The sequence below is a fragment of the Phoca vitulina genome, unplaced genomic scaffold (genome assembly GCF_004348235.1).
Source record: "Phoca vitulina isolate PV1807 unplaced genomic scaffold, GSC_HSeal_1.0 scaffold3, whole genome shotgun sequence".
In the NCBI taxonomy this organism is placed as follows: domain Eukaryota; kingdom Metazoa; phylum Chordata; class Mammalia; order Carnivora; family Phocidae; genus Phoca; species Phoca vitulina.
In genome coordinates, this window is record NW_022589706.1 from 88,985,107 (window position 1) to 89,008,331 (window position 23,225).

The following is a 23,225-nucleotide window of genomic DNA, read 5'->3' on the forward strand; positions in this document are numbered from 1 at the left end:
CAGGTTGCAGATGGCCTGGAATGTCTGATGAAGATACTTGAGCTTCATCCTATAAAATTTGTATATTTTTGAAAGATTTGTCTGACAATGATACAATATACAGTATGGGATGGAGTGGGTGAAGAATTGCAATATCCCAGGTTCAGATTTCTAAAGGGTTAGCATTGGTCAGTGGCAAATGAGATGGAAAAGAAAGATACTGAGAGTAAGGAAAGAGGAACCGATAGTACCTTCAATATTTTGATCCTTGGTGAAAAATGTCATTGTCAAAAATTGGAAGGTAGCACGGGACGCCTGGGTGGCTCAGTCGTTAAGCGTCTGCCTTCGGCTCAGGTCATGATCCCAGGGTCCTGGGATCGAGTCCCACATCGGGCTCCCTGCTCAGCGGGGAGTCTGCTTCTCCATTTCCCTCTGCTGCTCCCCCTGCTTGTGCTTGCTCTCTCTCTCTGACAAATAAATAAATAAAAATCTTTATAAAAAAAAAAAATTGGAAGGAAGCAGAAAAGAAAGAGCGTTATCACAAAAACAATCCAAACAAACAAAAAACAAAAACAAAATGAAAACAACAAAACTGTGCTTCAATTCTTTGCATTGTATTGAATAAATATGCATGTAACTCCATGTGCAAGAGTTCTGTATATTTTATACCACAGAGAGGCGTATGTGACTCCAAACCTGACAAAATAAACCAGTTACGTTTTTGTGGAGTTAGATTAGTTAAACTACTTCAGAATAATGTCAGAATAAGTTTCACTTATTAGATTTAATAAGATTTTATTTATTTATTTATTTATTTATTAGATTTTTAAGATATTTGAGAGAGAGAGAGAGAGTGTGTGCTTGTGACTGGGGGGAGGGGCAGAGGGAGAGCATTTTAAGCAGACTCCACGCTGAGTGTGGAGCCTGATGCTGGGCTCAGTCTCACCACCCATGAGATCAGGACCTGAGCCAAAACCAAGAGTGGGATGCTCAACTGACTGAGCCACCCAGGCACCCCATCACTCTGTTAGATTTTTAAAATACTTTGTAATACTTTTACATGTATTTTTAAATTTTTACTTACTCTTTTTTTACAATACATTGAACAGAGATAATAAACTCAAAGATATATGACAGTGCCTAATTCTTTTTTGTAATCATGGTAAAATAACATTAAGTCTAATAAAAGAAAAAAATCATACATAATTTGATTCCATTTATGTAACATTTTATGAGTATTTAAGATGGGATTTTAAGCTGTGTTTTCTTCTCCATATTTTTTGTATTTTTTCTTCAATGTCTATTTTTTATAATCACAAAAGCTATAAAGCTATTTTACATATTAAACCATAAGAAAAATTATAGTAGGTTAGGTGTACAACAAGAACTTTTGTTGATTTGTTTTGATATTAAGAATGGATTCATGCTTCATACTAGTTATTTGCTGTGAGAAGAATTAGTGAATATTCAGCAAAGTTTGAGATAATGGTATTCAAATGAGCTGTTAAGTATATTTAAAATCATTTTAGTCTAATACGAACAGGTAATGTGACCAATTAAATTACAGTTATGGATTTGGGAATTAGATCTGCATCCAATGCCAAATAATCACTTGCTGCTTGCTTTATCTTTAAAATGGGAATAACAGGGCCTTCTGGGTGGTTCAGTTGGTTAAGTGCTGGACTCTTGATTTTGGCTCAGGTCATGATCTCAGGGTCGTGAGTTCGGAGCCCGGTGTCAGGCTCCAAGCTCAGCAGGGAGTTTACCTGAGATTCTCTGTCTCCTTCTCCCTCTGCCCCTCCCCCCACTCATGAGCACTCTTTCCTTCTCTCTCTCAAATAAATAAATAAATAAATCTTTAAAAAAATAAAATGGTAATGACAATCCTTTTCAAAGGGTTGATTAATGGAATTAATATGATGAAATATATAAAGTACTTACCCAGTGAGTAGCTGTTCCAGGAATGATAGCTATTATTGTTAAGAATCCGGTAAATGCTAAGATAAAGAATCAAAGTTTGAGAATCAAGCTACACATATTTAATCCTTCACTTACTTTGTTCCACTTAATGCCATGAACTGTGCAAGGAAATACATGTACTGTCCAGGCCCTACCCTGTTTTTATGGAGTTGCCAATATGCTTCATCAGGTGTTGCAGATGCCATGACTCAAGTTCCTACCGGGGAGAGAATTTAAACCAGGCCACCTCCTTGGTGAAAGTTCAGCAAATAAGACCTTGTGCTTTTGGGTACCCTGATGCTTTTCACTAAAAATATACATAAAAGTACTTCTATTTGGAATTCATTCATTCGTTCACCATTCGACAGTTACCTATTGAGCATTTTCAAACATTCTTCTTGGAGCTGACTGTATAGCAGCAGAAACAAACAAGATTTCTTCTCCCATAGATGTTTCAGTCTATTGAAGGGAAGAAAAGAAACCAAGAAACAAATAAATAGACAATATAAATTCATTTAGTAATAAGTACTAGAAATAAAATCAAATACAGTGGTATGATTGACTGGGCTACTTGAACTTAGGCAGTTGAGTAAGGCTTCTCTGAGCAAGGGGTATCTGACCCGAGACCTGAATGATGAAACTCCAGCCATGTAGAGAGAGAGAAAATTTGGGAGAAAAGAATTCCAGGCTCAGGGAATAGCTATTACAAATCATCCAAGGCAGGAATAAACTTAGCCAGTTCAACAAATACAACTGTTTAATAGTATGGGTGGAGAAACGGGATGGAGAGGAAAGCTGTGGTCAGAGAAATATTCACAACTATAAGCTTGAACATGAGCTCCTTAGTGCAGCAGAAAGTTAGAGAGAATGCTGACATTCCCAAATGCACAAGTTTAACTCAAAGTTCTAGAAAACTTGAGGTCATCTACTCTACCAAATCATGTAATTTAATATTTATTCAATCAACAAATATTTGTAAACACCTTCAAGAAATGTAACCCATAGGAAAGGTCAGATGTATATACTTAGTGTCAGCAGTTAAGCTCTAATCAGATAGGGAGAGATCACTTCTAGCTGAGCAAATCTGAGATTTCATGGTCATATTGGCATTTGAGGTAGGATAGGTAGGTAGAATTTAGATATATAAAGTATGATGATATTGAGGGCATTCTAGGAAATAGCATGAATGAAGGCATAGAGATAAGTTGTTTAGGCAATAAACAGTATAGCGTTTGGAGTTTGTATTATGTAACATCTTTGATTTAAAATTCAATAATAGATTATTTCAAAGCTAAACTTGACCTTGTCATATTTTGTTATTTAAAGTTTTTTTTTTTTTTTTTTAAAAAAAAGTTTGTTTTTTTTTAATTTTTATTTGAGAGAGAGAGAGAGAGAATGTGAGCTGGGGGAGAGGCAAAGGGAGAGGGAAAGAATCTCAAGCAGACTCTGAGCTGAGCTGGGAGCCTCACGCAGGGCTCAATCACATGACCCTAAGATCATGACCTGAGCCAAAACTGAGAGTTGGATGCTTAACCGACTGAGCAACCCAGGTGCCCTTACCTTGTCACATTTTTTTTTTCTCACACTTTCCTTAGCAAGAAATTATATGCATTATCAGAACTCTGTGAGCTCCATCACAGGTCTTCTATGCATTGACAGTAGGGCAAGATGAAATGGTAGGGCGTTTCTCCTAACCTCATCATATAGCTGAGCTGGATCTTCTGCTCAGAAGGAAAGGCCAAAAGAGTGGGGGTCATCAACTGCATTGTTCCACAGTGGTCTGGGGGATTGCCAAGGCTACAGATCACCAGGCAACCTAGGGCCCACCAAACCCAGTAAACCAAGAAGTGATGTTAAGGGCATGGAAACTGGCTGATTTGTGTGAATTTGTTTAGTCTGTTGTCAATAGGTAACATGATTTACATCAGATGATCTATTTAAGACACACATGGACTCAGAAATGAAGTCATTAGGTTATGAATTTCATCTACTTTTCAAAGAATCAATGTCACTCATTAGCCCATTTATGATGCAGACTTCCTAAATTTTACCACCTGTCTCTATTATGCCTCTTCAACAGTTTACAAATGATGTTTCACAAAGTTACCTGTGTTTCCTGTCTAATATGTCAGGTTTGTAGTGGATTTTTATTGCAACATTTCAGGCTGATTGATGTGAGATCAAACAACTGATGAGGACTTAAACTGCCAATCCCTGATGGATAGGGTGAGGTTGAAGATGGCTGCCAGGAGATAAAAGAGCTGAAGACAGAACAAGACTATATTTATAATAAACATATAATTCCCAAGTGAAAACTCCTTCAGATGCATCCATTCATACAACTTGTAGTCTTCTACCCTCTTGAACTTGTCAGGCACCATATGTCAAATAATTAATACAAACGGGGTTGATCTTTGGGTAAGTTGGACAAGAGAAAGATCGTAAGATTTAATCTTTTGGGGGCAGTAGTAATTGGCAGAACGTTTCATGAACATTAGTTAACTAGAATTTTCTTTGATTCTGTCAGTGGCAGCAGTATTCTTCCATTTATTGATCCAAGGGATATTTGTTGAAGACCCACTCTCATAGCCACTGTGCTAGAAGTTATGGATCCAAAGTGAAAAAAACAGAGTCCCTGTATCACTGAACAAGGAAAGCTGTACAAGTATAATACAAATGATAAGAAAACTGCAGAGGGCAGAGAAGTACCCAACCCAGGCTTTGGGTCTCAGAGCTGGCTTCTTGGAAGAAGTACCATATAGGCTGAGACATAGATTAGGAGGTGGTAGTGAGTGAATTGATGGAGAAGGAAGAGTCCCATGGGTGTGAAAACAGCTTTTTTCAGGAAAGCTATGGCTGGAGTGTCAAGGTCGGGGTCCCTGGATAACCAATCTAAATGATGTTACTTTCTAATACTCTTTCAGTGTGTCCTCTACTTTTCTTACATAGCATTTAACACAGTGTGTAATTCTATATTTATTTGATTAAAAAATGTTCTATCTTTCCATTGCCTGTTTTGTTCACCCAACCTTTTGGCATATATTAGGCACTCAATCAATATTTGTTGAATCAAAAAGTGTCTGGGGGCTGAAGGAAGGAATAGCAGAAAAGACGCCAGATTGGTAGCCAAGAATCTAAGCGAGATTTTCTTGACCATATATTTTTTAAAGATTTTATTTATTTATTTATTTATTTTTAAAGATTTTATTTATTCATTTGAGAGAGAATGAGATAGAGAGAGAGCATGAGAGGGGGGAGGGTCAGAGGGAGAAGCAGACGCCCTGCCGAGCAGGGAGCCCGATGCGGGACTCGATCCCGGGATTCCAGGATCATGACCTGAGCCGAAGGCAGTCGCTTAACCAACTGAGCCACCCAGGCGCCCAAGATTTTATTTATTTATTTGACAGAAAGAGCAAGAGAGCACAAGCAGGAGGAGCAGCTGAGGGAGAGGAAGAAGCAGGCTCCCCGCTGAGCAGGGACCCCCCCCCACCTAATGTGGGGCTCAATCCCAGGACCTTGGGATCATGACCTGAGCTGAAGGCAGGCACTTAACCGACTGAGCCACCCAGAAGCCCCTTTCTTGACCATATTGTTCTTACCTTCATCTAAAAATAGTAAGAGGTAAAGAAAGTGCTTTAAGCTACAGTTTGCATTTTAGAAAGCTTCTTTTGACTGCGGTGTAAAGAATAGATTGGAAGGGGGTCCTGGGTGGCTCAGTCCAAGTGTCTGCCTTCGGCTCAGGTCATGCTCCTGGGGTTGAGCTCCATGTGCAGCTCCCTGCTTGGCGGGGAGTCTGCTTCTCCTTCTCCCTTTGCCCCTCCACCCCCACTCGTGCTCTCTGTCTCTCAAATAAATAAATTAATCTTTTTTAAAAAATGAATAGATTGGAAAAGAACAGAAGTCAGTCTGTGAGTTACCTGAGCAAACTGGAATTAATGCCATTGGGAGTGGATTTGAGGGAAAGTTAGGAAGATAGACTGATAAGAGTTGGCATTTGGTTAGATAAGGAGCAGAAGAATAATGGAGTTCTCCAAGATGACTCATAGGTTCTGCACTGGGCAGCTAAGTGAATCATGAAGAAAAGCAATGTTTTGTCTTTGTTTTTGGTGATGAAGGGGTAAATGATAGGTTCATTTCTGAGCATATTACGTTTAAGATACCTGTGCTGTCATCTAAGAGATGTCCGGGAGGAAGTTGGATATATATCTCTGATGCTCATGAGAGAAATGTTGGTTGGATATAGAGATTTGTGAGCCATCAAAATATAGATAATTAAAGTTGTCTTTTGTTGACGTAGTTGAAAGAACTCTTGTAAAACCTGCTTCCACTGACAAGCTCTTAAAGGTCTCTCTTCAAAGCTGACTCCAAGCAGTCCACAAACTGATAAATAAATCACTAAAGAAGGTTTGTAACTTTGGGGAAAATCACACGGCCAAGATGATGGGAGAGCCGACAAAGTGACAGCTGGACTCTATAGGTCTCTACACCCCAGTTCAAACGAAGTTCACTCTATCAGCTCCTTGCTGGGTAACAATTCTGAGTCACTCATTTATTTTGAGCCTTTTTGACTAAGACACATGTAGCAGGGAATCATCTACGTATTGTAATCCTAAAATACTGAATTAATCATGTTATTACACTATTTATCCATATAATTGCCTTCCACCTGAAATTTAAATTGCTTTTCTTATTTGCTACCTCTCAATGCTGACCGGCCATTTCAGTTGTGCTGTGACCCATGTAGCAGAAGAGGATGATATGTGCTTTGGATGTATTTTGTTAGATTCTTTTGTTATACCAGCAAGTTTTTAAAGGCAGTTTAACTAGTGGGTGTCATACTTAGTTACAACACAGCACCTGAGCATGCATTGTCTTTCATCTGACCTATTTGCGGCATTTATATCAAATGTACACCCTCTGCAGGTATTTGGTTCATGACCCTTACTTACCTTCTGGCGTTAACATCAACAACAAATCCTGTGCATGGTGTAAACATGGAATAGTGGAGGAAAAGATGAACTAACGTGTGTTGGGCATAGGAAGGAGGAATATTTTACAAAAACCTTCCTGAAGAAGTTTAAAAAAAAAAAATGGATTTGCTGTTTTACCAGGAAGACTTGGCAGAGGGAACTACACAATCAAAAGCAAAACATGAATGAATGTTTTCATGGATGTATACGGGCAGCATGGTGTTAATGGTATGCAATATTTGCAGGCAGCAATGGATCTCAAATGCCATGGGAAGGGTTTTGGAATTACCTTAGACAGTGGGGAGTTAGGAAAGTGTTTGACACAGAAGTATGATCCAGCTTTCATTTAAAAAAGAACACCTTGACAGCATTACTGATTACGGATTTGAAGGAAATAATGAACTGCTATCCTATTTTTCATGGCATTCATGTCTACACAAATTCACAATCCACTATACTGCTGAAATCTTGATCTCTGAAATCTTTTAATATAGCCTCCTGCTCTTTTAAGTCTCCCAGTAAACACAACCCTCATTATTTTTCAGGACAATAGCCCCTTAATCTTTCTTCCTTGCCCAAGCCCATTCTTCCTTCTTGGCGTCACTCCTATATCCCTGTTCAGCCTGCAATGCGTGGATCAACATTTCAACTGCACACTCACAAACACCTCAGATTCCCTTTGCCCTTGACCTGAGCCCAACCTTTCTGCCAATCCTTAGTTCAAAATACAGTCAACCAAATGCACTTGTCCTTTGGCTATGAATAATCTTTTTTTTTTTTTTAAAGATTTTATTTATTTATTTGAGAGAGAGAATGAGAGAGAGAGAGCATGAGAGGGGGGAGGGTCAGAGGGAGAAGCAGACTCCCTGCCGAGCAGGGAGCCCGATGCGGGACTCGATCCCGGGACTCCAGGATCATGACCTGAGCTGAAGGCAGTCGCTTAACCAACTGAGCCACCCAGGCGCCCCTGGCTATGAATAATCTTTATGAAAATTGTGTGATTAGGTTATCTTTATCTTGAGTCCTCACTGTTATCTTCCAATCCTTTTATTCCTGGTTAACTCGCTGTTTCTAGTGTCTTACACCTGGAAGTTACAGAAATCTCTCAAGAGGCTTGTTAAAAATTTTAGAACCCCAACCCAGATCAAGAGACACAGAATCTCCAAGGAAATCTGTATTTTAAAATAATATTCTAGTTGATTCTTATCTGATAAATTTAAGAAACAATGCATAGATAATTCCATAATTAAATAGCAACTCCTCTGAATTTATTTCACAACCTTAAAGCTGTAACTCAGCCCTCCTCACTAATTTGCCTCAGTTAAACACCAAAAGAATGAAGCAACTTCATTATTCTTTATTCTCTTACATTCCTTTACTCATTTTCCCTTTCTGTCCGTGTTTCTTTCAAAGCCTCACCCATCTGTAATAGACTGTGTTCTCTTCCCCAGACTCCTATGTTGAAGCCTAACCCCCAATTTGCCTTATTTGGAGACAGGGCCTTTACAGAATAATTAAGGTTAAATGAGGTCTTTATAAGTAAAGATAACATAGAGCGCGCTCTCTCTCTCTCTCTCTCCCTCTCCCTCCTGTTTTTCTGTGACCTGATGTACTTTTCCCACCCCTGTTTTCACATAGGAAAGAAACCTTCTGACCTACAAGACCAATCTGACAAATGACCCTTTTTGAGGAGCCTTACCTGGCACTCCCATAGCTCATTTCCTCTTGAGTCCCCCAAACACTGGGAATAAATGTAATGATATGTTTATATATGTTTATATGTTTAGTAGACAAGCAGTACTCCTGTTTTTAAATTCCCCATTTTGGGAGCCTGGATGGCTCAGTTGATTAAGCATCTGCTTTCAGCTTGGCTCATTATCTCAGGGTTGGGCTCCCTGCTCAGTGGGGAGTCTGCTGCTCCCTCTCCCTCTCCCCCCTTTCCCTCTGTCCCTCTCCCTCTGTCCCTCCCCCTGCTCATTTTCTCTCTCTTGCTCTCCCCAGCTCTCTCTCTGTCAAATAAATTAAAAAAATTATTTTTTAAAAAATTCCCAATGCTAGGTACTTACTTAATATTCACTAAATATGTATTAAATAAATGAATGAAAACAAACTACCTTTTCAATTCTATCTTGTACTATATAATCTTGTGTCCCATTCAAATCAAACTAGCATGAATATTTGTTTCTTAATACTTCTCTTTATGCGCTTTACTCAACCTGACACATACTGACCATCTCTAACATGCTTGCCTATCTCCAAAGGCAGCACCTTCTTTACCCATTAAATTAAATTAAATACAGATATCTTTGACATGAAAGATAATCCTGTTTTACTGAACCTAGATCGCTAGTGCTGGATTTATGGTAGAACTGGTAGAAAGATGTAAAATCAGTTTTAAATGTTTCCATACTTTAACTTCAATACTACTACTACTACCACATTTTTTGAGCATTTACTATATACCAAACACTATTCTAAGTGTTTTTCATGTGTCACTAATTTAATCTGCACAACAACCCTATGAAGTAGACATTGTTGTTATCATTTTACAGATCAGGCAATTAAGAGACACACGGTCAGTAACTTGTCTAGTAAAATGATCCAGACTCTAGAGAACTAAGATTTAGATCGAGGCATCCTAACTCTAGAGCTTAAACTTTTGACCAGGAGGGTTTATTCCATCATCATTACTTAAGTCTGTATAATCATATCTCATACTCAAACTGACCTCAAGCAATATACAAATGATAACTTAATGAGATATCATTTGATAACTTTATAGGACTCTTACTCATTTAAAGATAAGTATCATGACAATTATTAAATCTGTTGGAATAAAGTGTCTTATCCAGTGATTGCCGGAAAAGGGAACAAAAAAATTACTTTTTGGCCTTTTTATTACTTCACTTACAGGTGAAGTAATTCTGCAAGATGATTGCATAACATGATAGAGGAAAATTTTAGGTAAGATTTCCTGGAATAAGCTATTGTGCTACCAATTACACTATTTTGAATTGTTTTGCAGAAAGAAGTGGATCCAAGCCAATAAAATACCAATTTTAGTAAAAGTGCAATCTGACTACCATGGAGTCTATCCTACCATGTGTTCTACAATGAATCACTTACCCACCTATTTTTCTTTACTTGAACTACTGCAAAACTTTTCTTGCTATAGCATTCTGTGTTATTTGGCCTTCAATTCATGAGAACACACCTATGAACAGAAATGCAAATACTGGTAGTAGGATAAAAGGTTGTCTTCCAAAAAATGCAGAATGCACTAAAATTAATTTTAATTTCCCATAGAGAACTCTAGGATACCAAAGAATACCTGCCATTTGGAAAATTCTTGGCTAGATTAAAAACCAGGCCATTCTCACAAACATGTACTCTGTTGATGAGGTCCTTACATCACAGAGGCTATGGTGGAAGCCAGATTAGCAGGAATAAGGAAACAGGGTCAAAATGAAAGTGAAATGTCTTTTTTTTTTTTAATTTTAATTTTAGTGTAGTTAACATACAGTGTTATGTGAAATCTCTTTATTGAAGGCTGGAAATGCAGCTTAATAAGTTGCTCGTGTCTTTCTTTCTGACTCAGGCCCTGCTCAAGGGAATGGAAAGATAGAAAAGCTATTCAAAGGGCACAAAAGGAAGACTTTTTAAGCTCTTCTGAATTACAACAAAAGCTCCATCCACTTAGCACAGTATTATGTTTGATTTTTTATTTCTCAGAAGGGTGTTAGATCCCCCTAAACTAGGACAGTTTAGAGTGTTCAATAACAAGTAGCCTAAAGATGAATGGGTTGGAAGAGAAGACAACCACTGTAGGGGTTTTTTAAAAAGTCCTGGGCAGGGGCGCCTGGGTGGCTCAGTCGTTAAGCGTCTGCCTTCGGCTCAGGTCATGATCCCAGGGTCCTGGGATCGAGCCCCACATCGGACTCCTTGCTTGGCGGGAAGCCTGCTTCTCCCTCTCCCAATCCCCCTGCTTGTGTTCCCTCTCTCGCTGTGTCTCTCTCTGTCAAATAAATAAATAAAAAAATCTTAAAAAAAAAAAAAAGTCCTGGGCAGAGTCAGGAAATCAGGTATTAACTCCCCGTAAGACTTGAGGCAAATTGGTGCATTTATTTGTTCATTAGTTGCCTTTTCTTTCAAACATGAGATTTGAACTAGGACAGAGGTCTCTGTTGTCCAGCTCAGATTTAAGGTCTTAAGATTCTTTGAGGTGACTGCAGAACGTGATGGAGGCAATCACAGTTAAGATTTCCTGGAATCAAGCAACAGCCCTGTACTGGTGTCTGTGTTGCAGGATATCACTGAAATATTTTAGCAAGCAACGTCCCACCCCCTTGGATGGGGTTTAAGACATAACCTCTCAGTTCTGCTGTACTCAGTGGAACATACATTGTATTCCAGTTTATGGAGGGTGGGGTAGAACTTTTTCTTCTTGGGAACAAGTCACTCCACTTTGACTTTTAAAGGACTTGATGAAGATGAATAGTAAATTTAAGCCAGGGAAAGCAATTTTAACACAACACCCTGAAAATCACCCACGAGGGAAGTAATATTTCATTACATTAGTAAAGTAGCAGTAAATCTTTTTAAGGTAATGACATGTCATCTGTGTGTTTAGCCCTTATTTCACAATATAAGAGTACAAATCTACAGTGTATGTGTATGCTTATGTGTGTGCATGTGTGTGTATATTTAATGCAGTTGTCGGTGACACAGGTAAGCAGTCTGAGCTAAAAAATGTAGGAATCATCAATCCCAAATAAAGAGAAACTAAATTTTTGTCACTGTATATTATAAAGTTGGTCAAATGTGGATAGTTCTTTCTTTGAATAACTCCAAATAGCTCCTTGTATATCAAATTTAATAACTTACAAACTTTGTGTTCATAAGAATTACCTGGAGCAGTTGCTAAAAATTCTGATTCTTGGTCACCACCAGAATTATTCTCTAGCATAGTCACTCAAACATTGGTTATACACTGAAATCACAGGGGAGCTTTAAAAAATACTTATGGCCATGAAAAAGTCAGACAGAAAAAGACAAGTATGTATGCTTTCATAATTAAGTGGAATCTAAAAAACGAAACAAAAGAACAACAACTCCCCAAAACAGAAAACACAGATAAAACAGATTGGTGGTTGTCAGAGGAGTGTGTGGGGGTGGAGAGATAGGTAGGAGGTGGTGGGCAATATGAGAGAAGGTGGTCAAAAGTACTTCCAGTTATAAAGTAAGTATGTCATGGGATGTAATGTGATGTATGTTATGATGACTATAGTTAATAACACTGCATTGTGTATTTTGAAGTTGCTAAGCAAATAAACCTTCAAAGTTTTTGGGGCACCTGGGTGGCTCAGTTGGTTGAGAGTCTGCCTTCGGCTCAGGTCATGATCTCAGGGTCCTGGGATGAGCTCCACATTGGGCTCCCCGCTCAGCGGGGAGTCTTCTTCTCCCTCTCCTCCCCCTCTCTTGTGGTGCTCTCTCAAATAAATAAATAAATCTTAAAAAAAAAAAAGTTTTATCACATGGAAAAACATTTGTAACTGTGTGCAGATGGATGTTAACTAGATTTATTGTGCTGATCATTTTGCAATATATACAAGTATTGAATCATGCTGTATACCTGAAACTAATATAATGTTATGTATCAATTATATCTCAAGAAAAAATTAAAACTAACTCATGCCCCAGTTGAGCCCTAGAGATTTTGATTCAGTCTGTGGTATGGCCTGGATATCCGGATTTTTAGATGTTCCCTAGGTGATTCTGTGGGGCTGATGAAGTTGGGGACCACTGATCTGGGAGACAAAGCCAGGAATGAATTGCTTTACAAAGGTCCCCAGATGATTCTGATCACTAGGCAAGTTCAGAGAACAATGATCAGATGATCATCTTCAGTGACGAGGATCACCTTTCCAAGATATCTTCAGAACCCATGTGGATTTAATTTACATTATGTTTTAGATCCTGACTCCGTATCACACCTATCTTCTGATTCACTCTCATTCTGGTGCACCTGGCAGATCTTCAGAGCAAGGATTCTGTCACATTAGAGTTTCTCAACCAAATTGAAAATGCAAATTCTTGAGCCACACCCTAGACCTGAAGGTGGAGTTCAGAAATGTGTCATTCTAACAAGTTTCCTGAGCGATTCCTGGGTATAGCAAAAGTCGCAGTCTGTAGTGTTAAAACTTGCCTGGAGTGGAGGGCAAGAGACAACAGTAAATGGTAGGAGCTCAAGAGCACGTATTAATCCTGCTCTCATTTCCTCCCAGTTACAGTCCCTTTCGCAGAGTGGAACTAAGCCATTCTGTAGTAATACTGAAGAAAGCTTTTGAAAGTATTTAATTTGTGACTTGAGAGAGCTGTACTTATGAGTCAATGAACACCCTATTACTCCAAAAATACAGTTGGTTATGTATAGACATTTAAGTTTGGGGGCCTGGCCTAAAATCAGGGAAAGTAAGGTTATCAGCGCATAAGTCACTTTGTAGCTCCATGATCTTGCTGAGTTTTCTGTGTAATTCATGAATTTGAGATAATGAATCCATTTTTTTAAAAAATCTTAAAATTTTGATTAGTATCATCCAGTTGTATATTAAAGGCATTGTCTTATTTTCACCAGGACCCCCAACAACTCAGAAACAAATGGCCTAAAATTAAATATTAAATACTTTTTATGAAATACCCATTTGTTTCACATATATGTAACCTGCTCGATCGTGGGGCCGTGCTGGAACTGCACGTTCGGTCTAATTAGCCATCGTACAACTAGAACTTGATTCTGTACCTAGAGTATAAGTGATTAAAATATTTGATGATCGAATTAAGGCCATATATATTGTGAAACATTTTCCAAATATGAGAACTTGAAGAAAAATCCACTTAAACTCATAGTTAGAATCATGTGGAGACAGTAACGACAGGAGCGGCAACAGTATGGTAACTTCAAACATAGAAATACCAGATATACTCACAGATTTCCCTACGGCATTCGTTCTGTATAGGAAAAAATACCGACAGGCTAATTGTCCATTTTCGGTGTGATATGATTCTTGACTCCATCAAATACCTGAAAGTCCAAGTCACGAGCTGGACTAGTTAGTGTTTTCTAGTTTTATTTAGCTGTGTAATTAAGATTAGCTATATAAAATAGCTCTCTTCCTATCTAGATGGATGGATGGTCATCCAGCTCGCAAATTATATACCTATCTGTATTAGATAGTGAAAAGATTATTTAAAGAAGTCCATGTGATTGCATGACCAACAGATCCAATTTGACAGTTTCTAAGCTTTGAACTTGATTTTTTTCTTGTTAATTTGTTTCTTTGCTCTTCTTTTATTATTATTATTTAGAAAATAATGACAAGTTCATACATTTCATATAGGCTAGCATGGTGCTAAGAGTAGTTCACAGTAGAGAAGAGCAGTGGCTGGTCGACTGGCCCAAACTCTAGTTCCTGATTGTCACGTAAGAGCTGTATGTATGACCCTAACGGGTCAAGATCCAGTCAGAAGAGAGAAGACCAGTAGCTTGAATGTTACCAAAGCATAAAGTTGTTATTTAGGTCCATGAAGGAGAATTCTCGTTTTCTCGGAGGTTGCAAGTGCAGGAAACGGCCGCCATCTCCAATACTGGGGCGACAGAGACAGAGTTACTGACAAGGGGAAGGGACCCGTGGACAGAGAGGCGCACACCCTGAGGAGAGGAGTTCAATGAAGCTGGTTCTGCAAGTGTGGGACTACTGCAAACTTGATTCTCCTGCATCTAGAGAAAGGACTTGTGCTGGAGCGAGGAAACACGCAAGTTTATTGCCCATGGCACCCAGAAGCAGACAAGAAGCCTACTGGGAGCCCGCAGGAAGCAGCCAGAAAAGAGCACGCCCCATCTCCCTCCCTCCTCCAGCCTTGCAGTCGCCCTCTCGCGCCCCCTCTTGGCAAAGCCTAACATAGGCCCAGCTGGAGGAGCCGAATGTGGCTTCTCAGCTTCAGAATCACAAATCACAGCAAAGAAAGGTGTTTGAAGCTTGGAGACGAGGTAATACAGTGACAAGGTAGGGCAGATAGCATAGTGGTAAGTACTGCGAGGTAGATAAGAGCTGGGACTGGTAGATTGCCCTAATTTAGTTCCTGACCCCATCACTTACTAGCTATGTGATCTTTGGTTACTTATCCTTATAAAATTAATTTGCCCTAGGTATAAAATGGGAACAATGTTAACATCTTGGACTTGTGGGAAGTAAATTCAATATGAAGTAAACTGCTTAGCATATAGCCTCAGATAAGTGTGTGAACAAATGTTAGGTATTAAATTTTTAATTTGTATTATATAGCAAGATAGTACCCTGATTTCTTTTAAGTAAAATTTCTGACTATATTATAGATCAGCGGTTTTCAACTTATATGCCTCCAGTACAGGGAAAGACTTGTACTCATAGTTACTATCTGTAAACTAATACGCACATTTCAAGCAACAGAATTCTGAAAGTGTATCTACTATTATTCATTAACTCGCAGTTTTCCCATTATGTACCATGTCCCTGTCACTGTAGAACTTACCATTTAGCAGAGAATAGAGACAACTAAGTAATTACAATAAAGTAGTATAAAGACCAGGATAGGGGATATATAGGAATATAACAGAGATGGGCAACTAAACTCAACGAGGTCTCAGAGGATATTTTCCAAGGAATAGAAACTTGAGACCTGAGTAGGCTAGCCAGGCAAAGTTTGCAAGGAAGATAGGCACTCGACATACTTTATAAAATTAAAATAAAATATTTATAAGCAGGGGCGCCTGAGTGGCTCAGTCGGTTAAGCATCTGACTCTTGATTTTGGGTCAGGTCATGATCTCAGGGTCCTGGGATCGAGCCACATGTAGGGCTCCCCACTAAGCCAGGAGTCGGCTTGAGGATTCTCTCCCTTTGCCCCTCTTCCTGCTCGCAGGCGCACGCGCTATCTCCCTCTCTCTCTTAAATAAATAAAACTTAAAAAAGTTTACAAGCAAAAGGTTTGGCACCTTTTTAGTGACAATGTAAAAGCATTCAAGGCACATATTAAAGATGTTCAGATCACACAGTGAGAATGTTTAGTCCTATTTCTTGAAAGGGTTAGGAGAATGTCATCTGTGGTTTTTGTTGTTGTTTTCAATCCTAGAGAACTCAGTGGAGGGCTGAGGAGGTCATCAAAGCTCCGTATATACCAACAAGTATGTTGGAAAGTACAGTTCTATAAGCGTTTTTTTACTATTATAGCTCAGGATATGTCTGGGTAAGATTAGTATCTATCATATATTGAGGCCTTGAATAATCAGCTGAGCAACTTGACATACAGGAACAGAGCTTACAAAGTGGGAAAGGAAGTAAGATATGTCTACTAATGCAGGTAATAATAATCCAGTTTATATATCTGTATCTATCGCTACAGATAGATGCTTGCAGAATCCTGCGTAGGAGTAGCTATGTGCTCTGGCACGCAGCAGTCATCAGGGGATGCTTCAGAGGCTTTCGCATCACAGTCTTCTCCTTCCTGGTCCTTGGTTTTGACTGTGAGAGAGATCAAAGAACTACAGCTACGAGTGCGTTGTCAGAGTTACTGTTGCAGTGTGAAATGACTCTTGACATTCCTGACTTCTTTTTACAACTGAAATAGTAATTATAAAATATAAATTTAATTTGTGTATTTAGTTTTCACACATGATGTTACTTGTACAAAACATCATTGGCCAGGACACCTAGATCTCTTAGTTCGATTCCAGACCTGTTTTTAATGATTTCTTATTCTCTGACCTAATAAATCATACTAGGTCCTAGGCCATTATTACTTTATAAAACACACGTGCTATTAATAACTACAAAACAAGTAACAAAATGGCCATAAATACATATCTATCAGTAATTACTTGGAATGTAAATGAACTAAATGTTCCAATCAAAGGATACAGGATGACAGAGTGAATAAAAAAATAAGACCCATCTATCTGCTGCCTACAAGAGACTCACTTCAGACCTAAAGACATCTGCAGATTGAGAGTGAGGGGATGGAGAAATATTTATCAGGGAAATGGATGTCAGAAGAAAGCTGGAATAGCAATACTTATATCGGACAAAACAGACTTCAAACAAAGACTGTAACAAGAGACAAAGAAGGACACTACATAATAATAAAGGGAACAATCTAAATAAATAAAAATTGTAAATATTTATGCACCCAACAGGGGAGGACTCAAATACATAAAAGTTAATAACAAACATAAAAGAAATAATCAATAGTAATACAGTAGTAGTAGGGGACTTTAACACCCCACTTACATCAGCAGACAGATCATCCAAACAGAAAATTAACAAGCAAACAGCAACTTTGAATGACACACCAGACCAGATGGATTTAACAGATATATTCATAACATTCCATCCTAAAACAGCAGAATACACAGAACATTCTCCAGAAGAGATCACATATTAGGCCACAAAACAAATCTCAACATTCAAAAAATCAAAGTCATACCATGCATCTTTCCTGATCACAATGCTTTGAAACTAGGAATCAACCACAAGAAAAAATCTGGAAAGACCACAAATACATGGAGGTTAAATAACATGCTCCTAAACAATGAATGGGTCAACCAAGAAATCAAAGAAGAGATCAAAAAGTACATGGAAACAAAAAAAAATGAAAATGCATTGATTTAAGAACTTTGGGATGCAGCAAAAGCAGTTCTAGGGGGGAACTTTATAGCATCACAGACCGACCTCAAGAAGCAAGAAAAATCTCAAACAACCTAACCTTCCCCCTAAGGACGGGAACAAGACAAGGATGTCCACTCTCACCACTTTTATTCAACATAGTACTGGAAGTCCTAGCCACAGCAATCGACAACAAAAAGAAATAAAAAGCATCCAACTTGGTAAGGAAGAAGTAAAACTTTCACTATTTGCAGATGATGTGATACTCTATAGAAAACCCGAAGGACTTCACCAAAAAACTACTAGAACTAATAGATGAATTCAGTGAAGTTGCAGGGTACAATATCAACCTACAGAAATCTGCTGCATTTCTATACACTAATCTGAAACAGCAGAAAGAAATTAAGAAAACAATCCCATTTACAATTGCACCCAAAATAATACAATACCTAGGAATAAACCTGATCAAAGAGGTGAAAGACCTGTTCTCTGGAAACTATAAAACACTGATGAAAGAAATTGAAGGGGCTCCTGGGTGGCTCAGTCAGTTAAGCATCTGCCTTCAGCTCAGGTCATGATCCCAGGATCCTGGGATCCAGCCCTGTGTCGTGTGGGCTCCCTGCTCAGCGGGAGCTGATTCTCCCTCTGCCTGCTGCTCCCTCTGCTTATGCTCTCTCTTTCTCTCTGTCAAATAAATAAATCTTAAAAAAAAAAAGAAAGAAACTGAAGACGACACAAAGAAATGGAAAGACATTCTATGCTCACGGATTGGAAAAACAAATATTGTTAAAATGTCCATACTACCTAAAGCAATCTACAGATATAATGCAATCTCTATCAAAATACCAATAGCATTTTTCACAGAACTAGAACAAACAATCCTAAAGTTTGTATGGAACCACAAAAGACCCCAAATAGCCAAAGCAATCTTGAAAAAGAAAAGCAAAACTGGGCATATCACTTCAAGTTATATTACAAAACTGTGGTAATCAAAACAGTATGGTACTGACACAAAAGTAGACACATAGATCAATGGAACAGAATAGAAAATCTGGAAATAAACCCACGATTATATGGTCAATTTATCTTTGACAAAGCAGGAAAGAATATCCAATGGGAAAAAGTCTCTTAACAAATGGTGTTGGGAAAACTGGACAGCTACATGCTAAAGAGTGAAACTAGACCACTTTCTGACACAATATACAAAAATAAAATCAAAATGGATTAAAGACCTACATGTTAGACCTGAAACCATAAAAATCCTAGAAAAGAACACAAGAAGTAGTGACTTTGACATTAGCTGTTGCAATATTTTTCTAGATGTGTCTCCTGAGACAAGGGAAATAAAAGTAAAAATAAACTATTGGGAATACCTCAAAATAAAAAGCTTCTGCACAGCAAGGGAAACAATCAATAAAACTAAATGGTAACCTACAGAATGGGAGAAGATATTTGCAAATCATATATCTGCTAAAGGGTTAGTCTCTAAAATACATGAAGAACTTATACAGCCCCACACCCAGCAAACAAATAATTGGATTAAAAATGGGCAGAAGACAGGAACAGACATTTCTCCAAAAAAGACATACAGATGGCCAAGACACAGGAAAAGATGCCCAATACCACTTATCTATATTATAGTTATCTATATGCTATAGTTATCTATGTTAACTATAGTGGAATTAAAATAAAAATAATACATGTGGTTATTTATCATCAGGCTACCTCCTAGGATTCTACACATGATTAGGGAGGCAATGATTTCAAAGCTGTCTGGTGTACTCTGGAGAACAGTACATTGCCTAAGATTAGCATAAAATTAATTAGCATTAAATAAATGCATTCATATACAAATAAGAAATATTAATAATAATCTTTTATACTTTGTGCAATCTTAAACTTTATTAAGAAGGCAACAGAGGAGTTTTACAATATTCTCTATCAAGAGGGAAAGGATGATGAAATATAAGTGTCGACATATGGGACGCCTGGGTGGCTCAGTCGTTAAGCGTCTGCCTTCGGCTCAGGCCATGGTCCCAGGGTCCTGGGATCGAGTCCCACATCAGGCTCCCTGCTCGGCAGGAAGCCTGCTTCTCCCTCTCTCACTCCCCCCTGCTTGTGTTCCCTCTCTCGCTGTGTCTCTCTCTGTCAAATAAATAAATAAAATCTTAAAAAAAAAAATGTCGACATACGTGTGTATGTATGTTTTGAGCAGAAACTAGTATGGGGATGAATAACTAGAATACACAAATACTTTTGATGCCTCAATTTCAGCAGATAATATACACATGTAAAATGGGACTAAACACAGCATATGCAGAATAACTATAAATTGTTCAGTAATCAAATGAGGAAAAAGATTCAGAAAGGAAAAGTGACTTTTCCAAAGTCACACAAATAGAGAGATGGCTAAGAGGACACTTATCTCTCAGTCCAGATTAAATCAACAAATAGTTGGGGCGCCTGGGTGGCTCAGTCATTAAGCGTCTACCTTCAGCTCAGGTCATGGTCCCAGGGTCATGGGATGGAGCACCGCATCGGGCTCCCTGCTCCGCGGGAAGCCTGCTTCTCCCTCTCCCACTCCCCCTGCTTGTGTTCCCTCTCTTGCTGTGTCTCTCTCTGTCAAATAATAAATACAATCTTAAAAAAAAAAAAAATCAACAAATAGTAAGTATTTGCTAAGCATCCTCTTTGGGAAATGTAGGAGTAAAAGCACAGTTCCTTAGCAATATACAATCTACAGGTTCACTCCCTCCCCCTCCCCCTTTGCCTATTCCCCAGCTTGTTCTCTCTCTCAAATAAATAAAATCTTAAAAAAAAAAATACATCATTCTGAGATGCCCAGAGGGGATGTGTTGTATCATATATATACATAGATACACATATATAGATCATATATATGTGTATCTATGTATGCATATGTTTGTGTTGTATGTCTATGTAAATGGAAAAGTTTAAATAGTAATTCTTTCGGGAAAACCAAGTAAGGAAATCCAACAGGTTAAAGGAAAACAAAATTGACACCAATACCATGTGAGTTACATTGTCAAACCCACCTGATCATCTTTTACTATTTTATATTTGTCTGTTCTTACCAAGTGCTGAGCTACAGATAGGAGCAGCTCTGCATCTAGAATGCACACTCAGATACGCTGATCTATCCCTCTCTTTGTGAACCGATTTCCCTTCTGACAGGTGCAGTTAAAATTAACCCCAACCGTTCTGTTTGGTAAACTGCAGCTACTTCAGGGTAATTTCCATAAACAGTACTGGTCAGACATAATTTGATACCTAAAGTTTTAAATGACTTAGTGGTTTTCTAATCGTTTAACTCAGTAATTAAGCCATCTACAGGGGAGTGCAAAGCATTTAAATCGTTAGGGCTGTGCCAACTACCTTGATAACTTATTCTGTAATGTTTTAGTTGTTGCAACCACTATTGTGGGTTAAATCCATCGTCAGATTTGCAATCCTGGATCTATGTAATCTATATTACTTCTAAAACCCTAGGCAGTTATTCTTTATTAAGAAACTTCTCTCACAGGAATATATCTTTGACTATAGCAGGCAGAGTAGAAAATAAAGGCTCTCTTATGATATACTTAGGCTACTTCTTATCTTATGGAATACGTAGGCTACTTCTCTGTACGCTGAATTTCCAAATACTCCATGTTAACAGGAAGACTACATTTACTACCAAATAATAATCATAAGATTATAATTTAAAAATTACCATTTCCAAACAAGTATTCTTCAACCTGTAATTTATTTGAGATTCCCTGGATCGCTCAGTTATCCAATAGCATTCATGCCTACTATGTCCTAAGCACTTGGGACAAATGTCTTTAATAATTGACAATCTCACTTCTAAGATATATTTTCAAGAATATACATTTTATATTGAACCATATGTTTGAGGTTAATATTATTAAAATTGGTTTGATTTCAAGATGACTATACATATACTAACTTGATTTTAAAAATATTTTCAAAAGTAACTACCTAAAAAATGTCCTTTTATGATGTTTATGGATGCACTCCAACTCTTCCCATTTCTCAAAGTAGGTTTGGAATTTCCCATCTGGAATTGTTTCTAGAGCATGTTAATAAGCCACATTAAACATATCAAATGTTTCTTAGTCATATTATTTTTTTGACCAAGACATGGCTATACCCAATTCACCAGGCTTGGCTCAGAATGGCATTTATTTCCAACAAGCAAATTTCATTCACAAAAGACAAAGATTTCTCATTATGGAAAATACTCCTAAGAATTGTGTCATAGGACCTAATAGGAATTCTGCAAGATTAGTTCTAGCTTTCTTTGACCAGTGACTACTTTTAGAACTGTTTACAGTTTCCCAAGCAAAGTACTTTGTAAAAAAACATTTATTTTTTATGTCTTAGTTCCAGTATTTTTGTGAGGTGATCTCTTTTAACTTTTGTTACTTGATTAGGTGTTGTAAATTAAAATATAATGATTCTCTCTCCTATTTAAAGTTGTTTACAGAACCTGTAAATTAACACAGCTCTTACTGCCACTTAGATCATTTGAAACTAAATACTAAAGCAATAAAGAATTTTCAGGTATTTTTTATTAATTAATAAAATAAATTAATAAAAACCAAGGCTAGGGGCGCCTGGGTGGCTCAGTCGGTTAAGCGTCTGCCTTCAGCTCAGGTCATGATCCCAGGGTCCTGGGATCGAGCCCCGCGTGGGGCTCCCTGCTCAGTGAGGAGCCTGCTTCTCCCTCTCCCTCTGCCTGCCACTCCCCCTGCTTGTGTGTCCTCTCTTGCTCTGATAAATAAATAAATAAATAAAATCTTAAAAAAAAAAACCAAGGCTAGCAGATTATCTGGTATGACACAAAGATTATAGAGACTATCTTGTGTGCTGTTACAGACACTAGGAGCTTCCTCGTCAGGGACGACTGACCTTCAGTTTTTGTGAACAGAATCCCTGTTTTCCTAAGGCAGTGCCGCACCAGGGCTGTGGGCGATCTGTATCCCATGTAAGCACATCACAGCAACACCGCTCCTCTTTGTTCGTGATCGGTCTTGGCCCATTAAAAGCAAGGGAAATCTGCTGAGAAATGTCTTCTAAGAAAGATATTCCTTATAAAAGAGGGATACCGAAGGAGAAAGCCTTTATTTCTGTCAGCTCCTTGCTTTCTTGCTTGGATGTGCAGCTCTGGCATCCATATCGCAACCACAAAAGCAGAAAGATCGAAAGAGCCCAAATCCTGATGGCACCACTGAGTCACTGCACCAAGCTTGGGACCACTGACCTCCAGATGACTTATTATATGAGATAAAGATCGTATTGTTTAGGCCACTCCAGATGGGTAATGCACTGTCTCTAGATGAAAGCATTTTATTTATTTATTTTTTAAAAGATTTTATTTATTTATTTTAGAGAGAGAGACAGAGACAGAGATAGCGAGAGAGATAGTGAGAGAGAGTACCAGCGGGAAGGAGAAGAAGCAGGCTCTGGATCCCAGGATCATGACCTGAGCCCAAGGCAGACAGTTAACCGACTGAGCCACCCAGGTGTCCCTACATGAAAGCATTTTAACTGATACAAGGGATAAGGAGCAGCTCTTGGGTAATCATTAAAAGGCAT

The 23,225-nt window shown here is 38.3% G+C and overlaps 1 long non-coding RNA gene across 1 annotated transcript; it reads right to left on the minus strand.

Moving 5' to 3' along the window:
- Nucleotides 1–419: 419 nt before the first annotated feature.
- On the minus strand, nucleotides 420–22,842 carry LOC116628573. Its single transcript, XR_004298651.1, has 4 exons — nucleotides 22,539–22,842; nucleotides 2,311–2,397; nucleotides 1,921–1,976; nucleotides 420–446 (listed from the first exon to the last, which is right to left on the minus strand). It is a non-coding gene; the product is annotated as an uncharacterized LOC116628573 (long non-coding RNA).
- Between the last annotated feature and the right edge of the window lie 383 nt (nucleotides 22,843–23,225).